This window comes from Malaclemys terrapin, chromosome 9 (genome assembly GCF_027887155.1).
Source record: "Malaclemys terrapin pileata isolate rMalTer1 chromosome 9, rMalTer1.hap1, whole genome shotgun sequence".
NCBI lineage: Eukaryota > Metazoa > Chordata > Testudines > Emydidae > Malaclemys > Malaclemys terrapin.
Window position 1 is genome coordinate 1,491,768 of NC_071513.1, and position 20,328 is coordinate 1,512,095.

Consider the following 20,328-nt stretch of genomic DNA (forward strand, 5'->3'; position numbering starts at 1 on the left):
GCAGAGGCCAGGCTCAAGCTCTGCGTTTTCAGGGCAGGATTGGGCCCTCGGTTTGCATATTTGACCCACTGGATGGTTCCAAACCATGGCTGGTTTGGTGTTTCCATGAGACATCCCAGCCAGCTTGTGTTTCTTTATAGCTCCTGGAAAGTACATTTCTCTCTCTGCGAATATTGCAACTGGCACGTATGCTGCTTGGTGGCACTGACCTGGCTTCCCCTCAAGCTTGCCCGCATCTGAGCATGGAATCGGGCCTCTTCTGTGTGTGTTTGACCCCTTGGTTTTGTGTTAGGAAGAACAGTTAACTCAGGAACACATCCAAGTCACTTGTTAGGCTTTCATCAGGTTCACTTTTCCATACAGCTCTATCTCCTAGTGTTACTATGTCAACATGCCCAGAGTGAGCAAAGAGATTTATCGACAAATCAAATAGACGCTGTCCTACCCAAGAAGCTTACACTGTCCTATCACTGGGTCTGCACGGGCAGATCTTTGTGTCCATGGACTCTGACGTTCCAGGCAGTTGCTGTAGACTGCCTCCCTGATCAACTTGCACAACGGGAGCCTGAAGAGAGATGTAACTGGAAAATAATAATCTATGTCTTGTATAGCGGGTGTGACGCTCAGCCAGCGAGGGCTAAGCAACCAGCAGTCTGGGTGGCCTAAAAGCAACCCGTAAGCACAAATTAGAAGAGTATTGAAATGGTAAACAGGGCCATTCCTTGTAGATAGTTATCAAAGCCATATTAAGTAGACTAGAATCCTTGATAGGTAGGTCTGCATTGTTAGAGGGTCAAAAGTAGATACTAATTGTATTTGTCTGTGTTAAACTTCTAACAAGATATAGGTAACCAATGTGATCTAATTAGCTTGTAGATGCTAAACTTCTGTTTCTGTCTATAATGATTCATTACTATATTCTATTGATTCAGAGATCAAAAGTGGATATTCGCATTTAGATGGAACCTGTGGTGTAATAATATGATTGTCTTCATTGCTCTTTGAAATTCGCGACTCCATATCGTAAAACTACCTGTGAACGATTTGAATGGTTAATTGCCTTATACTAATGAATACAACTTGTTACCGGTGTATGCCTAGGAAACAGAGATTAGTTTCAAAGCTGCAATGTACATAACCTAATCTTTATGCAAGGAAGGCCTGCTGTGATGATTTGCTGTCAAAAGGCTTAACCGCTGAACTTCAAGCTATAAAGGAAATTTCGGGCGGGATCCTTGCTATCTCAGATCTGCTTAAACTTGGGGCTTGTCTCCACTTACCGGGGGATCGACGCAGGACGGTCGATCCACCGGGAGTTGATTTAGCAGGTCTTCAACTGAGATCGCTCTCCCGTCGACTCCGGTACTCCACTGGAATGAGAATCATAAGGCAAGTCAATGGGAGAGTTTCTCCTGTCGACCCAGCGCGGTGTAGACACCCCAAAAGGTCGACCTAGGCTACATTGACTCCAGCTACATTATTCACGGAGCTGGAGTTGCGTAAATTAGGTCGACTTAGCCCCGTAGTGTAGCCCTGCCCTTGGACAGGGAAAGTCTAAGCCTGCAAGACTGAGGTCTCTAGATCTACTCTGGATTAACCCTGCAATTCTCATGGAAGAATTTGAAGAAACTCTGCACATGGACTGCCTATTGGACTATAACCTTTGAAATTGATTCCAGAAGGATTTTTACAAATTAGCAGCCTCACCGTCTCTGCCATGAAACTGACCTAAGAACTTTACTGAGCTCTGTATGTGTAATGATCTTTAACCATAGCAACTCTTTGTTTTTTATTAATAAATCTGAGATTTAGTTAATAAGGATTGGCTGTAAGCGTGTATTTGGGTAAGATTTGAAATAGTCATTGGCCTGGTGGGTAATGTGTCTGATCTCTTGGAATTAGTAGAACTTTAAATATATGGTGAATAAGGTTTTTAGTAACCCTCACTATAGTAGGCTTGGCTATCTGGGTGGGAGCCAAAGGCTGGAGTGCTTAAAGGGGACTGTATTTTGGCTTCTTGGTAACCAGTGAGGTATTACAGAAGCTGTTTGGTTACTGGCTTGGTGGAATCTAATTCTAGATTAAACCACCAGTTGTGGGGATCGTCTGCCCTAGTCTTTGCAGTTTGCCCTGAATGAGCTTTCCCAGCATGGCCTCTCCAGCGCCACAGTCACAGCAGTATTTATCAGTAGAGCGCAAAGCATTTTATAAATAGCCAGATGGTATGATCCCCATTTTTCAGATGGGGAAACTGAGGCACCAAGTAGTTAAGTGACTTGGCCAAGGTCACCCACCAGGCCAGTGGAGAAGCTGGCAATAGAACCCAGGTCTCCTGAGTTCCAGGCCAGTGCTCTATCCAGTAGACCATACTGCCTCACAGAAAGAGGCAGAGAAAATCCAGGGGGACAAGCGCTACCAATGCAGCAGTGGTCGTGAGTTGTTCTCTGGGAATACCCATGTGTTAGGTAGCAGGTCCTGGAGTATTTCTAGGACTGGGCTCCATGTTCTGAGACTGCACCCAGGGGGCCGTGTCAAGGTGGTTGGAAACATTCTGAAGAAACAATTTATTGTTAAACCAAAATGGTCCGTGAAAGCAGTTCTATCTTGATGAAGTTGCTCCAGAAACACCAGGCAGGTTTTGAAATCTCTCTGGTCTTCTGTCCATTAGTCCTCCTTGGTAGCCCGCTAGTTGGACTGTCCCTGAGCTGGGGTCGCCAGGGTTTTCCTGTTTGCTGAGAATTTTGAAATTTTTGATTTGTGTTCCTAATCAGAATGAAATGAAACTTTGAAATACCAAAATCCTCTGGGGGGAAAAAAAGACCTTTCTCTGCACAGCTTTAGTTCAGTGTGTGTATGGCTTTTTCCAGATTTTTTTCTAACGTTCGTATTTTATTTTAATGTTTTGCCATTAAACGTGCCCTTGTGTATTTCAAACAAATTGAGTAATATCAGCAAATCTAAAGGGAGCCTCCTGCTGGTGACACTGGAAAGCTCATTTAAAAAGCTGGGTGAACACACTCCTTTGACTTTGTGTCCACTGCTCAACGAATTCGGCAAGCCCACCTCACAACACAAATGCTCCCGTTTCACTATCACCACCACAGGGATGGCAGTGAACTCCTGAGTTCCAGACACAACCTGAAATGTTGATAAAGAGCCAAGACGATTGAAGACACAGAAGCAATTTGATCTGCCTCCAAAATGTTCAGGTAAAAAGGACGTTTCTGGTTTTCTCAATCATGTCTTTGCAACAATATTTATTGACTAATATCCCTAGCGCCCAGTCGTGGTCCTTCCTTAGGTGAACTCCCATGCAGATCGCTGTGAGTTTGCCTATGTAACAACTGCAGAAGGGCCTTGGTAGGACGGCCATTAAGATGCTGTAGCTCTGGTGGTCAGGGTTGGAGGGACATGTTTTCGGCGTGGCCTGGAGTTTCGGCAGCGTAAGGGGGCTCTGCATCAGTCAGCCCCGCTATGCTGACATTCACACCCAGGCTTGCTGCAGCACGCCCTGTAATTGCCTCTGTAGGAATGTTCATTGTCGCCTTTAGGTTTGCTGGGAGTATGATGGGATCATTTCTTTTCTTTAAATACTAAAGCTCTAGGGCACTGGTTCTCCTGCTCTCAAACCTGATCCCTCCCTCCCTGCCTCTCTGGGATCCACCTCCTGTTTTTGGCAATATGAAGGCAGGTTGAGAGCCCCGGTGCTCAGGTTTTGAGCACCCCAAAATCCCATTATGAATTTGGGTCTGAGAGGAGTGCAGCACTGGGCCTCTCTTGTTGTTTCTGAGCATATATCTGGAGCTGCTCTCTGTCAAGAGGCTCTGCCGCCAAGGTCAGGCCAGCGTTGCCATGGTATTTTCCTTTGGCCAGGGAGGGCAGAGGAGATTTATGTAATGCTGACAGACCCCGGTCGTCGGTGGGCAGGATCGAACCTGGGACCTCTGTGCATGAGTGTCTACCACATGAGCTAAAAGCCAACTGGCTGATAGCTAAGGCTGGAGAGCAGACTCATTTTATCTCTCTCTCTACGTGGTTTTGGTGCCACTAGATGGGACAGAACACCACCCCCAGGAGGTGTGTGGGTTACATTTACCTTTACAGTTTTGCAGGGGGCTATCGAACAGAGTGATCCAAACCTTAGGGCCATATAAGGGAACATTTTCAAACACACCCAAATGACTTAGACGCCTCAGTCCCAGGGACTTTCAATGGGGGTCCTAAGTCAGTTAGGTGCTTCTGAAAATTTCACCCTTATAACCACATGTGCATATGCCATTGGCACCAGCAGCAGTGCCACGTGCCCATTGCGGGCAGTGTACCCGGTGGCTCTGCACACCTGTTGTACCACGTAGAACTTGTGTGTGAAACTGATCGCACTGAAGCCAGTTCTCCGCATAAAAACTGTAAATATTTGGTCACTTCCTGTTAAGGATACCCTCGTAAGTACTTCTGAAAACAGGTGAGTAATATAGCATAGATACTTCAGCAGGTTACAGACAAGAATAACAGGTTACAGATCGTTGTAAGCCATGGTCATAAGCAACCTAGTGAAGTCCGACTCTAACAATGGATAAGCCGTTCATGAAACTGTTGAACATTTATTAACCTTTTGTAAACTCTTTATGAAGTGTAACCGAATATGGACCATCGTGAATGAACTGAAGTGAGGTTGGGGAGTTTGTAGAGGAACAAAGTTGTGCCTAGTTTTGGAAAATGTTTTTTGAGCTACCAACCACGATGTGGCCCCCAGTGCCCATGTGAGTGAGAGGACTCCTGGGATAGTGGGGTTGGACCTTTGTCTGTTCCTAGTCCTCATTTTCTGTTTTAAAGTGACCATTTAATTGGCTGCTGTTTGTTGTTTCTTAACCGCTCCAAGCACCGTCGGGGCATTCCCTGCCCGATAGCTCCTGCAGTGGAAATGCTGGGCTAACTGTTTTCTAATGCCGCTGCTGTTCGCTGGGTCTTTCCGGATTGGCATCTCCAACACGAACGACGTTTTGGATCAGGGAAGTGCAGAATTTGCACTACAGACCTCACCAGATCAGATACTTTCAGAGTTGTTATGGTCTGTTGGGTCAAGGCTCCCACATGCTCAGGACAGCTTTTTTAAAGCCATTGTATGGGAGAATTTGCTTCTTTAGCTTTACATGTATTTGATTGTTACAGTTTTTAGAACAGTAAAGCCGTTGAGAAGAGTTGTTTGTGTTCTTTTCAGTGCAGCACTCTGTAGTCTGTGGTCTCTGTGGGCTATATAATTCTTGGTGGAACATACAATTTTGTAGAAGTTATGGAAGAATGGCAGCTCCTGCATTTATTTATAGACTTTTTAATGCTTCAGTTTTCTATAATAAGACTGTGTTTAAGGCGGGTTTTATTCACTTTACGGGAATTGTAAAGACATTTCTTATTACCCTGAATCAAAGAGCTGGCATACTCTGTAGCTGATTATGGCCAAATTCCACCCTTGGATGCATGTGCATAATTCCTGCTGACACCTCTTCTAGCTGAAGGCAGAATTGGGCCCGGAGGCGTGGATTCCAGTCTTGAAACACCCGCCACTTTGTTGCCTTCAGTGGAATAATGGAAATCCACGTATGGTCTTAGGAATTTAGCAGGAAGAGTCTGGGCTGGAATTTAATTTTGATTGACAAATCATGTCTTACTCTTCAAAAGATAATGATGTCTGTTTGCAGTAGGATGTTCCCTTTTAATGTGCTGCAGGGAGCTGCTAGAATCACTTTGCTGTGTTTCCGCGCTAATCAGATTAGTTCATAAGCATTATACTTCAGAAAGCCTCAACTAGTCTAGATGGAACGAATGTGGTCTTTGATGTGCAGAGAGAGCTTCCAGAGTACAAAGTTTGAAGTGCCTCTCTCAGTAATTTGGTCATTACTTAAACATATTTTGTAGGTTTGGTATCAAAGAGGCTTCTCTTTAATACACTCCAGTGCTTAATTTATAATTTTAAGACAATTTTGAGCAATTACATTGCTGTCCCTTTCTCTACCCACTCTTCTGACCTGAAGCAATGAAGCAGTGTCTGTCTATTTGTGTTGAGCGGTTTCAATTAATTAAGTACACTTTTTAATAAGTCACAAACGCTAAAATCCATGCAATGGATATTTTTAACAATGCTTCTGATACTTGTTTGAATTTGTTGGTAACATTTAGGTGGGGTCGAATTTCATGCTAAAGATCTGGGTCCTTCTTTTAGGCCTTTCTCCCGCAAAACGCTAAACCCAACGTGTGGCTACCACCTCTTAACGTATCAGTTCCTTGTGGCATTTTGTGAGCTGGAACCATGCTAAAGTATCTCTGCTGAGCGCAACTCCCCTGAGGGTAGGGAAGAAAAGAGATCTCACGGCTCCCTAGGGACGTCTGTACACACGTGACCAGCCAGAGACAGCCTCGTCCGTTACTTCCTGTCCGAGACACGCCACCTCCTGCACACGTCTGTACACACGTGACCAGCCAGAGACAGCCTCGTCTGTTACTTCCTGTCTGAGACACGTCCCCGCCTGTACACGTCTCCTCCTGTTTACCTGCCTTCAGCAGACATCTCACTCTGTACACATGAGCCATACGCACGTTTTGCAGCTATTACGACGACCAGTGGGCTACTGGCTCCGGGCGGAGACCTCACGTGCCACCCTTTAGTGAGTTACTGCGCATCTGTTCGACCCAAGGGACCCTGTAAAACCGTATGCGCCCCCTGTGCCCTCTGCCAGTTGACACCTAGAGGCACCTGCGTCCCACTGCCCTGGCCCCATCTCCCCTCTGTAGCCAGGACCATGTTCAGCACTTACAAAACACCTTCATTGGGGGCTCTAAAGATGCTCTCACTCTGCCGCCTCCTCTCCCACGGGAAGGGACCCAGCAGGAAGGGGAGAGGGAGCAGGCTGAGGCTCTGAATAGCTGGGAGGCGGAAGCTGTTGGGAAGCCTGGCGGTCTCCTAGCTGCCCTGCTCCAAGGACCTTTCAGGGGGGCTGAGTGAGGGCAGGTGTGCGACTGTCTCTCCGGAGCAGTCACACGGGCAGGGATAGAATATCACAGGGTTGGAAGGGCCCTCAGGAGGTCATCTAGTCCCACCCCCTGCTCAAAGCAGGACCAATCCCCGACTAAATCCCCAAATGGCCCCCTCAAGGATTGAGCTCACAACCCTGGGTTTAGCAGGCCAATGCTCAAACCACTGAGCTACCCCTCCCCGCTGGGATGCCAGCCCCTGGGAGCTAGCCCTTCATCTCTGGAGAACCACCCAGGCAAACGGAGGCCAGGCTGGCATCCTTAGTGCTCAAGTCCCTCGTGCTCCAATGTCGGGAGGCCTGCCTTGCCGCCCTCCTTGTCCCCGGTTCTTCCTGCTGCCTCCTCTGCCCCCCGGCCCAGAAGTGGGTGCCTGGTCAACATGCCTCCCGTCTCCCTCCGCCAATAAAAAGCGCCCCGTGCAGTGCGCCCTGCAGTCTGCTCCCCGACGGGGACCCGTGGGCGATGTGCCTTTAAGAATAGCAGCTGAGCCGTCGGAGCCCCCTCCCCCCGGTTAATTGTAAGGTTTTTTCTCAGCCATGCTTTTCAGTCACATTCGCAGGCTGCGAGAGGAGCCGCTCCTGCGCCTGGCTGGGTTTGAATGTGTTGTGCTCGCTGGCAGGCAGGCTGGCTGGAGGGGATGAGGCTGCTTTTGGCGTGGGCCTGAGGACAGGATGGGGAGACAGCTAGAAGAGCAGCATTTGGCCAGGGAGTCGAAGCTCCAGTGACCCCAGGAAAGACTCGTCCAGTGGGGCATGTCTGACTCTGCCCGCTGCCCGGGCACTGAGATGTGGGGGTGACACGCCAGGGCAGAGCAGCCCCACCCCACCCGGTGCAGGGGCACGGGCGGGATCTGTGAGCACTGCTGTTCCCAGCCTCTCCGCGATCGGTCCCCGGGAATCCTGCCCTGAGGACGCAGCGCTGCCTGTGGTGCGGGGCTCCCTGCCTGGCCAGGTAAGAGGCTTGTGCTACTTTGTGGATAATGCCCGCTGCTTCTCCACTCCGGCTCCTCCATCCCGGCCAAGAGGAGTCTAGTGCCACTTGCTGCTCCGTTCAGCTGCCAGGGCTCAGGCCTCCGAAGGGTTAAGAGCCTGAGTCCCTGCTCCAAGGGTTTGGGTGAGAATTAGTCTGCAGAGGTACATGTCCAGCAGATCAGCTGCTGCTGCTTCTCCGAGGCTGCTGCTGCAGTTCGGTGTGTGTGAAAAGCCGCTCTGCTTGCAGAAGATGCTTGCTTGGTGTGTCCGGAGTCCTGTGCATGGCAGCGGAGCCCTGGCTGTCGCTGGCTGAGGGGATTACCGTCACCTGCCCGCTCCAGCTTCTTAGCAAGGTAGGTGCGTTCCCAGTGTCACGGGCAGTGGTCTTTGCTCAGTGCTGGCAGCCTCCCCCCTGCACAGGGGAACACACCTCCACAGATGTGGGAGAGGAGAGAGAAGGGTTTGGGGTTGTCGTCTAAACCTGGGAAGGGAGGGCGGGTGGGTGAGGGGAGAGAGCCAGGACACCGAACAGCCGACCTGAGTGATAGTTCTCAGCGCCGCAAGCAAAGTGGTTGCACAAAATGAGAGCAAACTTGCTGGGTCTCTGCACTGAACCTTTGGGCTGTTCTTCCTTCCCGGGTGACCTTTGGGAGGGGTGAGGCAAGGTCACGCCAGGGGACTAGGGAGTAGGGCATGAGGCATGGGCAGGAGCCTTTGCTTTGCTGTCCCAGGCGGTGGCAAGGCTGAAGGGGACTGGTGTAGACAGAGAAGCGCAGAGGCAGGAGCAGTGTTGTTTTTGTGGAGTAAAATGAGATTTGGCTTGGCTGCTAGTGCTTCTTCGGGGCTCAGGGCATTCTAGGTTCCCGGGTGTGAGCTGCTTCTCTCCGAAGAAGATAAATCTATTTTAGGAGGGGCTGCTGGGCACAGGGGCTTTTATTGCCAGCTCTCTGTTCACCTCTGCTAACTGCTCTCCCACCCGGAACCTTTGGCTGAATTTTTGTTGCATTAACACCCCAGAGAGAGAAGCTGCCACTTTCATCACATTTCCTAAGACAGACTTTTTAGAAAGATGCCGTCTTGGAAAGTGTCTAATGAAGTCAGTGACAACTGGTGCCATTCCTCCTTTTTCGCCAGCTGCTGACGCGCCTTAGGTTTGCCCAGAGGCACAACTGAGGGGTTTAGTCTTCAAGGATTCAGCTGAAGGGGAAGCCGCCTGGCTGAGTTTTCAAGCAAGTTCTTCCCCAGAAAAGGTGGGCTTTAGGATCTGATAGTGCGGGGAGGCAAGTTCCTATGACTGACCCATATGCCCATGTTAATTAGCCTGTGAACACGCAAACACAGATCCTGCCAAGGAAAATTGGTCATGCATGTACAGGACACGATATCTGGGTTTTAAGCATGGATTGGAAATGGAAGTAGGCAGTGTACGGATTATGTACTCCAAGCACACGGGGAGAATCCTGCAGGTTGCTGGCACTGCAGTTATCTTACGATAAGCAAAAGCAACAGTGCTATCAGTGAGTAATATTTTCAGCATGTTTAATGTGGCAGAGTTAGTGTTTTTCCTAACAGCGCCTTTAAGGAACATGAGCAGAAGTCTGACCTTCACAGCAATCTTTTTATGTGCTTTTGTGTGATTAGTCGTGGCTTCCTGACAGAAATGTCTTCTCGCTTAAACAGTTTGGTCAGTTCGCGTCTCGCTTCCTGAACTTCCCCAGCATCAGTGCGCAGTGCTTGAGTAAGTACTTGTGTACCTTCTAGGGAAGGCTAGGAAGAGCTCGTTAGTGACACTAGGAGCAAATTCTGCCCCAGCAATTGCAGGGAACTAATATGATTCTTTTGTGTGGGAGTGGAATAAGATGTAGGGAGCCCATGCAGAGGGCAGGTACCCCAGAACTCTGCTCTGCAAGGTTTCTCTGCTCTTTGTAGCACCGGGTGGAGGGAGCTTTAGGGTCTGGAGGGGAGGATCAGGAGTGGGACAGGTAGATCTGCTGCTGTGTGAACCTGTCAACCACTGGAGGAGTGATGCAGGAGCTGTGAGCAATGCTGCAGTGATGGCTATGAGCAGCAACTCTGCTGGTTTGTGGCTTGGGAGAAAAGATTCCCAGTTACTCAAACAACCTGCTTGGGATGGGATTTGTCCTATAGCCAGCACGTGTTTATCTGACCGAGAGCCTGATTCGCCTCTCGTTGACGCTGGTGTAAATCAGGAGTAACTCGACTGACAGCAGTTTATATACCGGAGTTACAGCAATGGAAACAGGTGTGAATGAGACCAGACGCTAGACCGGTCTCTAAAACATCACCTGTAAAATGTGATGAGCATTGAATAATCAAATGACCATTGTAACTGGGTGCAGACAACACTGGAAAGATTATATGGTAGTTGTCACATTTACTGCTTATTCCACATAGACAGAATGGCAATTCGAGCCGGCTGAATTCTCCAAATGTTCCTCACAAACATGCGTTCGAAATTCTAAATGAATTTGGTTCATCTGGCAGCTCGTCTGTGTTGCTTTGTGCCAGTATTCTAGCAAGTGTGTTTCCTGCAGAGAATGTTTGTCACAACAGCCAGTTTTTAAGCACACGTTGGAGAATTGTCACAAGCAGTGAATTTTGAATTTTCCAGTGTGAATATTTGCACTGCAATCCTGAGTCTATGTGCTATGCTCATCCAATCAGGGAACAGAAACTAGCCATATGATCTAGAGGTCATACCTAAAAGGTTGCTTTTTGAATGCCAAGTACTTGCACCAAACTTCTCATGAGTGGTCTATAGACCAAGAATTATCTGCAGAAATCACTTGGCAAATCATTTATTGAATAATGAATAAATCACGATCTGTTAAACAGATAATTAACAAATGCCAAAAGATTAATTTAATCTGTCAGAAAAATGCTATGGAATATTCCCCTGGCTCCCTGGTGAAATAAGCAGAAGATAATAATTATGTGATTGCAGTGTTTCAAAGGCAGCTGAATTCTGATTTGAATGCTTCTGCTACCCCAGCCACAGGTGACCAGAGGTCTGTTGTCCAGAAGCTGCTGAACCAAAGATAAAATAGACCTTTCTGGTGATAGGTGAGATGTCGTTGAATGAGTGTAACAGTGCAATTGAAATATATCCGGCTTTGTGCAGTTTGTAAAATGTGCACACGCTAGGTAATAGCTAGACTCCTCTTAGTGATTGAGGAGTTATGTGTATTTTGCAAGGTTTTCCCATTTTACTGCATTCAGAAGATGATTGGAGACACCATTCTTGTTAGACAAAAAATGGAATCTAATGTTAGAGGTGAATTCAAAGAGCAATTTCCACTTAATATATATAGCAGCAAATAGGAGGAAAGCTGCTTAAAGATTACTTTAATGATGAATCGTTACAGGGCTCTCACCAGGTTGAAAAGCAATAAAAGTCAAAATGAAGTGGTAGGATTTAGTCACTGGAAAATATATAGAAAAGCTCCTGTATTCTAGACACAGGATTTACACCACAGCAAAACAGAACTATGGGGGGTACAAGAGTATCATCAAGTGGCTCTTAACCTCAAAGATACGACGGCAGCTACTATCTATCATTTCTTGTTCCAGAAGGTTATTACCTCAGTTTGTTAGTAATTCTTAGTTTAAAGAAAACAATCAGTCGATACCAACAGATATGTCTCCTCTTTCAGCTGCAAATACTGTCGTGTTCCTTTCCCCCTGTGTGCTGTCGTTTTTATTACTAATTTTAATTAAATGCTGTAATTTCCCAAAGTCAGATTATTTTGAACTATCATTCCAAACACACACATGACGCTAGCTGTATAACTGGGAATCATTAACTGTTCACGGACCCATAGCTTTGCTGTAAAGCTGCAATGGCATGAGTCCACAGATCATGCTACCTTTCTTCAGATGACATGGATTGTAACGGGTTTACTTTTGCTTAATGAAGGATGAATAGAAATGACATGGTTCTCAGCTGTTGGGTCCCATGTTCTGTCCCCAAGTCAACACGCACTAGACAAATGACATTGTCTTTCATGTCAGTTAACTCCAATCTTCTCTTTATAAATATTGTTTCAAATCTATAGTTTCTGCCCGGAGGATAAATGGGAAGTGTAGCAGAGAGAAGCTGTTGTGCATTGACATCACCAGGTATTTGTTATTCGTGTAGTGTGAATGGAATGGATTTAGAATGTATTCTATTTTATCATCTAAAATGTTTACACTTGAGGGCTACCGTCTGAGATTTCAGGCTGCGTAACGGGCATTTCACTTACTTGTCTAGCCTGGTATCAAACTAACATTTCCATCAGCACTTGGCTCTCTCGGGCAATATCACAGGTGTTACAGGATTTGGTAACCCAGTTCCTGCAGGCCAATTTGTTAGAGCTCTTAGGGGGCTGAATAATTATTTTGGGCTCTGCCTCAGGCAGTGAAGCCTCAGCTGGTGTCCCACCTCCATCAGTGCTGTCATGAAAACCTGACTGCCTGTTCCACGGCAGTGACATCTGAAAGCACGGCCCTTTTGATTGTAGAGCTAATGACATGGTATTGAAGGGCAGAAGGTGTTTTGCAGCTAAGGCTGTTCATTAGGCCATGACCCTGCAACAAGCTGAGTGCCTCCTGGATGGGGCTGGGAATTCAGGGGACTCAGCACCTGGCAGGATCAGGCCCTTTGAGTTAAATGCTCTTTCAGATCTTGAATGACATAATTAATTGATAGCATAAAATGTAGCATTGCAGTCTGCGATGCCTCTTCCCACCCTACCATCAAACAGCAGGCATACTTCCAATTTCGGATCCTGGTATTGTCATAACTATTCTACGCAATTCATGAATAAACATCATACATATGAACATTCTTTGTTAAAAGTTAGTAATATCTTCCTGGTTTACAATTCTCTTATGCTGAAATGGAGTTAGGTACCCCCTGCCACCCTGGAGATAAAGTTGAATAAATACAATATTTGCTTTATTGGCATTCACAGATCTCCCATTCTCATCCTGCTTTTTATTCTGTATTTACTTGCTCATGTGGAAAACACAAATTTTTCCAAAGTAAGAAATATTAGTAAAATCTGTGTTTCATGTAACAAACTATCTCCTTTACTATTCTACCTACTAGGGACTCCGCTGGCAGTCTTCACTCAGGCAAAGTTCTCATTGAATTCAGAGATTATTTCGTTATTTTTGCACATGGGGAGGGCTTCAGCATTTGGCCAGCGATGTCCCTCTTTGTCTTTCTGCAGCAGGTATAGCACAGAATTTTGGGCATTTATTGTCATGACTTGATAATAGCTGCTGGTTGCTAAAGAGTTACAAAAAGTTACATAAAACGCTGAGTTAGAAGTTAGTTATTTGGATAATTAATATACAGCAGTTGTCCTTAAAAGTGATCATTTGCCAACAGTTAACATGCAACTGTTATCCAAGGTACCATAATTTTATTAGTTCTAATGGGGCCAGTGCAGGTCTCATTCATAAACTGCTGCTCTGTAGTTCCAATTTCGTTTCAGTATGAATCCTGTTTGGAAGACGCTTTAATTTGTTAGTTTTTATAGTGCCCAGTGTGGCAGTAAAAGCACAGTCGAGTCTGGAACACACACAGGAACATCTGTATCGAAAAGGACTCTGGCCATAATGATCTGCCTTTGTTATTTTTTATCCATAACCTTCCAGACTTGTCTAAGAGTGGGTTCAAGTGTAAACACTAAAGTGAATCCATACATCTGGATAAGTGTCAGGAGTACAGTAAATGTTGTGATGACATTATTCAGAGATTTTAAAGAGCCCCTCGCACTTCAGGAAGAGCAGTTCCGTACGTTCTACCTGATGACATCTTTTGCTCTCCTGGATCCCCTAGCTTCATTGCCATCAGGTCCTTCCCTCACAGGGGAGGACAGGTGGTTTTCTCTACTTTGCTGCTGCAACCCGGGCTTGCTTTTCAATGAGTTCTAGGGTCACTTTCCGGGACAGCCCCAGCTCCTTTCAAACACTGCAGGAGCCACATGATCATGCCCAAATGAGCCCTCGAGCCTCCACTGCCACATCATGGAGGGGAAGAGCCATGTGCGGGGTTTTCCCTTGCTGCCTGAGCCTGGCAGCGGGCATCCTGTGGGCTCAAACACACCCCAGGCCTTGCCAAGGGCTGCTCTTACCCTCCTCTGTACTGCTGTGTCTTGAGTGCATGAATCTTCCTAATGGATTTCCCAGGATTGACGGAAGAGCACCTGGTGCTGTGCTGTCCTAGCGCCTGCCTGAGACCAGCATCAGACTTCCCTATGAGTCATTCTACTAGTGGATTTGCCCATGACCAGGGCGAGAGAGGACGTGCTCCATGCTTACTTGACATTTAAAAAGGAGCTCCCAGGTCAGTGAGGGCCACTGCGATCTGTGTGACACAATCCTGGTCCTACAGGTCCCATGCATCTTGGAAGCCGTGTTTCTTGGTGCTGACAGTCAAAAGTCCACATACTGCTAGCTGCCTCACGTCACAACAGCAGGGCGATTTTTCTCTTATTTTGCAATTTCTTAAGCTAAGTGGGAGACTATTTTTGTAATAATCAGTCACCCATTAAACTGGGGTTAATGCACTCTGTCAATTGCTCTAGCCTTTGTATTTAGTCATTGTAACACAATTGTGCTAATATGTATGTATCCTTGGGTAATAACGAGTCAAATCCAAACAGAGTATAAATAGAACCAGCAGAATCCAGAGAGTATAAATATGTCATGCTCCGTCATCCTTGGTAAAAGCAGGCTGCAATTTCAGTCTCTAAAGCAGAAGGAAAAGATACACAAAGAAGGTGGAATTAGAACTTGAGTTTATGGATAGGGGGGACTGATCCCCAGGCCACTGAAGTCCATTGAATAATGGGCTTTGTTGTCAGCCCCATTGGGCCTAACTTTTCCAAGTATTTAGAAACCTAAAGATGCAGAGAGGTGCCCAGTGGGATCTACAGCAGCACCTGAGCAGGCAAGGCACCTCGCACTCATTGATTTCAATGGAAGTTAGGCATCTCATCTACTTAGGTGCTTTTGACAATCCCACTAGGTACCGATCTGCATCTTTAGGTGCCTAAATACCTTGGGACATCTGGCCCATAGTGCTTAATGTGATAGGCACTTTAGACAGGCCCGTATCCCGATCAGCTTACAATCCTGGGAATGCATTCTGCAAACATTTAGTCACTGCTCTGTTGTTACTTCCACAGAGACCTGGTCAGGTCACTGGGGCTCAACACAGGAGGAACCTCAAGCATGTAAACGTGTGCAGGATTGTGCCCTCGGCTGGGGTGCAGCATGTCGCCCGATGGGTTACAACGGAGGGGGAAGTCACAGAGCGACAGGAAGAGGGAGCTGTTTAGGTTTGTTCCCTACACATCTTCATGATTCTGGTTTGGTTTATTTTATTTCTCTCAAATATGGAGATTAAGAACAAATCAATGAGGCCAATCCCCCGACCATGTGAAGAGGTCAGAACTGGGGGACGAAAGTATAAAAATGGAATTAAAATTCACGCAAAGCCTAAATTAAAACAGTAGCAGTCAGCAGGGCTGTCTTTCATCAAGGCAATAGATCGAATAGGTGCGGGCTGCTATGTAAATCCAAGGCCTGAACAGTTTAATTAGGGAGGTAACATTGCTGACTTTGGCCCTCTAACTCAACACTTAACATCTCTTTTTCATTTGGGTCTCTCTCTCTTACCAGCACTCCCCCAATTAAGCCTGAATTTAAATAGTCAACCACACTGAAAGCAGTGAGATTTATTCCCTGGTGATGGTCAGATTTGCTGATAAAACATCGGAGGGGAAGAATTTTTAATTGAGTATTTTTATGCAACCTCATCTGTCTTCATGATAGGGAGTTTTTTGTTTTGATTTGGATTTTTTATTTTTATATCAGGAAAAGTTTTGGAGAAATCCTTGAAACTTTTATCTCAAGAATAAAGCACAAAAGGATAATGGTAAATACGTCAACACTAATGCTAATAAAGTAATAGAAACTGAAGATGACAAAACCAGTGGGGCTCAATTCATCTCTATTGGGGGTCTTTCCATTCACTACAATGGGAGCATGATCAGACATTATTCATAGCCCACTGAAGTCAGTAGGGGTCTTTCCACTGATTTGAATCAGGCTCTAAGGAGTCTATGCCATTTTAGCTACTGCAGGATTTTTCCCTGGTGGTATGTACTTCATCTTGATTACAAAAGCAAGCTGGCTTAGAGGAGATGTGAAGACAGCTATTAGCCACCCCCCGCCAATATATACCAAATAGAAAAAAGGAGAAGTTGGTAGTAATTAATATAAATCAAAAGCTAGGAATTGTAGAAAATTGATAAGGGATGCCAATGGATGCAGGAAGAAATCTGTGGGCAGCAGAGTTAGAACAAAAAGAAGGATTTTTTAAAAGTATATTAGTAACAAAAAGAATCCTACCCATGATATTGGTGCATTACTAGACGGAAGTGATAGACTGATCAATAATAATTCAGAAAAGGCAAAAGTGTTCAATAAACATTTCTGTTCTGTATTTGAGAAATACGGATGATGTCATCAGATCATATGATGATGAAACAGTTTCTATTGCAAAATAAGTAACTCGGAATGTTAAATAGCAGCTACTAAAGTTTAGTAGAGTGGGGGAGCGGCCAATAAAGAAGAGGACATGTCGCTGACAGAGAGTGATCTGGATCACTTGGTAAAATAGGTGCAAGAAAACAATATGAGTTTTCAGAGGGGTAGCCGTGTTAGTTTGAATCTGTAAAAAAAACATTGAGGGTCCTGTGGCACCTTTAAGACTAACAGAAGTGAATGCCCACTTCATCAGTATTGCATCTGACGCAAGTCTGATGAAGTGGGTATTCACCCATGAAAGCTTATGCTCCAATACTTCTGTTAGTCTTAAAGGTGCCACAGGACCCTCTGTTGCAATATGAGTTTTAATACCATCAAATGTAAAGTTACATCTCTAGGAACAAAGAATGCAGGCCATACCTACAGGACGGGGGACTGTATCCTGGGAAGCAGGGACTCTGAAAGAGACTTGTTTGTCATGGTGTGTGATGAACATGAGCTCCCAGTGTGACACTGTGGCCAAAAGGGCTAACTGATCCTTGGATGCATAAACAGTGGACTTTTGAGTGGGTGTGGAGAGGTTTATTATCTCTGTATTTGGCACTGGTGCATCTGCTCCTAGAATCCCGCATCCAGTTCTGATGTCTGCAATGAAAGAAGAATGGTGATAAATTGGAGAGGGTTCAGAGAAGAGCCATGAGAACAGGTCAGAAAGTTGAAATGTTAAAAAGTAAAGGGTAGGCAAATAGTTTCCCTCCCAGCTCCAGCCCAGGCTTAATATCAGCACATTTCATCTGGGGTTTTAGTGCCTCTGCCTGGTGGTGTTGAGGCTAATTACTGTTGTGTGAGGAAATCATATCAGACAGTCCCTTGCTGGGATTCTAACCTTCTGTCCTATATAACAAACCTTGGTTGAGAGAGAATTAAGGTTGCTGTGACAGAACAGTGCCTTACATAAGAACGGCTGTACTGGGTCAGCCAAAGGTCCATCTAGCCCAGTATCCTGTCTTTCGACAGTGACCAGTGCCAGGTGCCCCAGAGGGAATGAACAGAACGGAATCATCAAGTGATCCATCCCCTGTCACCCATTCCCAGCTTCTGGCAAACAGAGGCTAGGGACAACATCCCTGCCCATCCTGGCTAATAGCCATTGATGGACCTGTCCTCCATGAACTTACCTAATTCTTTTCTGAACCCTGTTATAGTCTTGGCCTTCACAACATCCTCTGGCAAGGAGTTCCACAGGTTGACTGTGTGTTGTGTGAAGAAGTACTTTCTTTTGTTTGTTGTAAACCTGCTGCCTATTAATTTAATTGGATGACCCCAGCTCTTGTGTTATGAGAAGGAGTAAATAACACTTCCTTATTTACTTTTTCCACACCAGTCATGATTTTATAGACCTGAATCATATCCCCCCATTAGCCACCTCTTTTTCAAGCTGAAAAGTCCCAGTCTTATTAATCTCTCCTCATTACAGAAGTAGTTCCATACCCCTAATCATTTTTTGTTGCCCTTTTCAGAACCTTTTCCAATTCCAATATATCTTTTTTGAGACGGGGAACTACATCTGCACGCAGTATTTGAGATGTGGGTGTACCATGGATTTATAGAGAGATAATGATATTTTCTGTCTTATTATTTACCCCTTTCTTAATGATGCCCAACATTCTGTTCGCTTTTTTGACTGCCGCTGCACATTGAGTGGATGTTTTCAGAGAACTATCCACAATGACTCCAAGATCTTTCTTGAGTGGTAACAGCTAAGCTAGACCCTTCTGCTTCTCATGCCCTTCCGCAGCGTGGGACTTCCAAAACCAGAGCTCAACCATCAGCAAACCAGGCAATGCTAAGCTAATGTGTCCCTGCACATGCCCAATAAGAGCCCGAGTGTATATTTTTCAAGATATTAACAGTTGTGATGTTGATTAGAGCATAGAATTGTAATGAAACATGATTGCTCCATTGACTGAAAACATCTGGCAGTGGGAATATTGGGTGAGGTCCCTTTTTCAACCCAAGAATCAATACTTTTCCAAGACAAGGTGAAGTGTTTCAGTCTGTGTTGAATCCTGAAAATAACAGACCCCATTAACTGGAGATTTAAGCTGCTTTTCGCTGGCTGCTGCTGGCTGTAGGTTTTATGATCGTTCTCTTTTTATATCTTCAATTTGTATTGTACAATTTATGTTGATTTAGCTGGTGCCTGAGTCTGCTTGAGAAGGTTGTCTCACCTCAGGCTGCTGATTTAAATTTTTCCAGGGGAGAGAGGGAAGATCTCTTTCCTTTCTTTCATCTCTCTCTCTGCTGCAGCACGGCCAGTGCTGTGTTGCCTTCCCGGCTGCCGCAGTGACGTGCTGTTCTGGAGAGCAGGGGGAAGAGAAGAGCAGTTGTTGCCCTGTCTGGTGAATCGGCACTTGTGCAGTCCTCAAGGAGGCAGCATTTGCCTACTCTGCTGATGAAGGGCTAGGCTCCGTCTGCATATGTGGGTCTCCAGTGCTGTCAGCAGAATTGGTTTTGATGATAAAGACAATTTTTCCTGAGGAAAAGTCAAAGGTTTGTATTGTTGTCTTGGCAAAGGAGTTGGCTGCTTGATGAGCGACATGTTGTGACACTCTTTGGCCCATAGCGGAGAGGCTGCAGCAGTGACTGTTGTCGACATGGGCTGTAGTGCAAATCACTGTACCGTCTTCCCCTGGGTGAGCGGGTCTTTGAGACACAACCGAACCTATTAAGGAGCGTGTGCATCATGGGTGGAAAGGCTATTCCCACACGAGTTCCAGCCCAGTGGCATGATGTTTGGACACATGTTCCTTTTGTTGTTTTTAATTGGTACCAAATGTTTTGGATCCTTTTTCAAAATGAACCAGAGTGTTTTGAGACTATCCATTTCCTACTCGGGCACATAGCACCTCCCCTCTTCCCAGGGTGGTTGAGGGTGCTTAGCACCTTGGGCGGAAAAGGTTTTAAATGAATGAATGTTTTAATTATGAAAAATAATCCTTAAACATTTATAGGCATTTTCACATTGTTGGTGTCACTGGTTTTACATTATATCAGGAAACTTTGCATGTCATTACTGGAGGCAAAGTGCTGTATGTAATTATTGGGTAGTGTCACCTAGCCAGTTGTAATTGATTTGTAAAGAACCTGGCAGGGTATGTAATGTGCAGGATGCTAGGGCGTCATGCTAAGAAAGGTGTCACACACATTTCCTTTACATTTTCAAGTATGCCTCATTCATCATGTTGAGTGTGTCTGAATGAGAGTCCAGCTGGTCAATATTGTGAGAATACGAATGCCTCTTGCCTGTCTCCAGGACGGTAGGTAAAATGAGAAGAGGTGTCACGCTGAGATTCGTGCCCCTCTCCTGAAGAGATGTTGAGTGTAGATGGATTTCAGTTACCTGCGGTTGATGAGTAAGTCCTGACATTCCAAATCAACTTCCGCTCTGGGAGTTGAGCTATGAGAAATAAGGTGACTAACTTTACACAAAGAGCCCATAGGGAAAACAAACATGTATCACTTTTGTGGGAGGCATTCTAATGCAGTGTTGGATTGCTCTCCAATGTGTGTCATGTTCAGACTTAGCAAGCTTAGCTAATCATGCAAATCTAATGATCTGCAGGTCATCCTTACTGGCTACGACTGAACGAAAGAACAGACTCTAATGCCAATGACAGAGTGAACCCTTTCTTACTGTTCACGTAATGTTCTTCTGCAGCAGTCTCAGCATTCTCAGACAGCTCTTCCTCTCTTGATTTGA

At 45.7% G+C, this 20,328-nt stretch overlaps 1 protein-coding gene across 5 annotated transcripts in view; it reads left to right on the forward strand.

Annotated features, from left to right (window-relative positions):
• HTR2C (5-hydroxytryptamine receptor 2C) overlaps positions 1-20,328 on the forward strand; it is a 436,136-nt gene that overhangs the window by 46,166 nt on the left and 369,642 nt on the right. For 3 of the 5 annotated variants that reach the window (XM_054038880.1, XM_054038879.1, XM_054038883.1), the window contains exon 1: positions 7,636-8,350. The exons of 1 other annotated variant lie outside the window; for it this stretch is intronic. The gene's annotated coding sequence lies outside the window, so the exon portion shown is untranslated. Of the gene's footprint in view, positions 1-7,635; positions 8,351-20,328 lie in introns of those variants that run through there. One more of the 5 variants, XM_054038882.1, reaches the window with a different exon arrangement.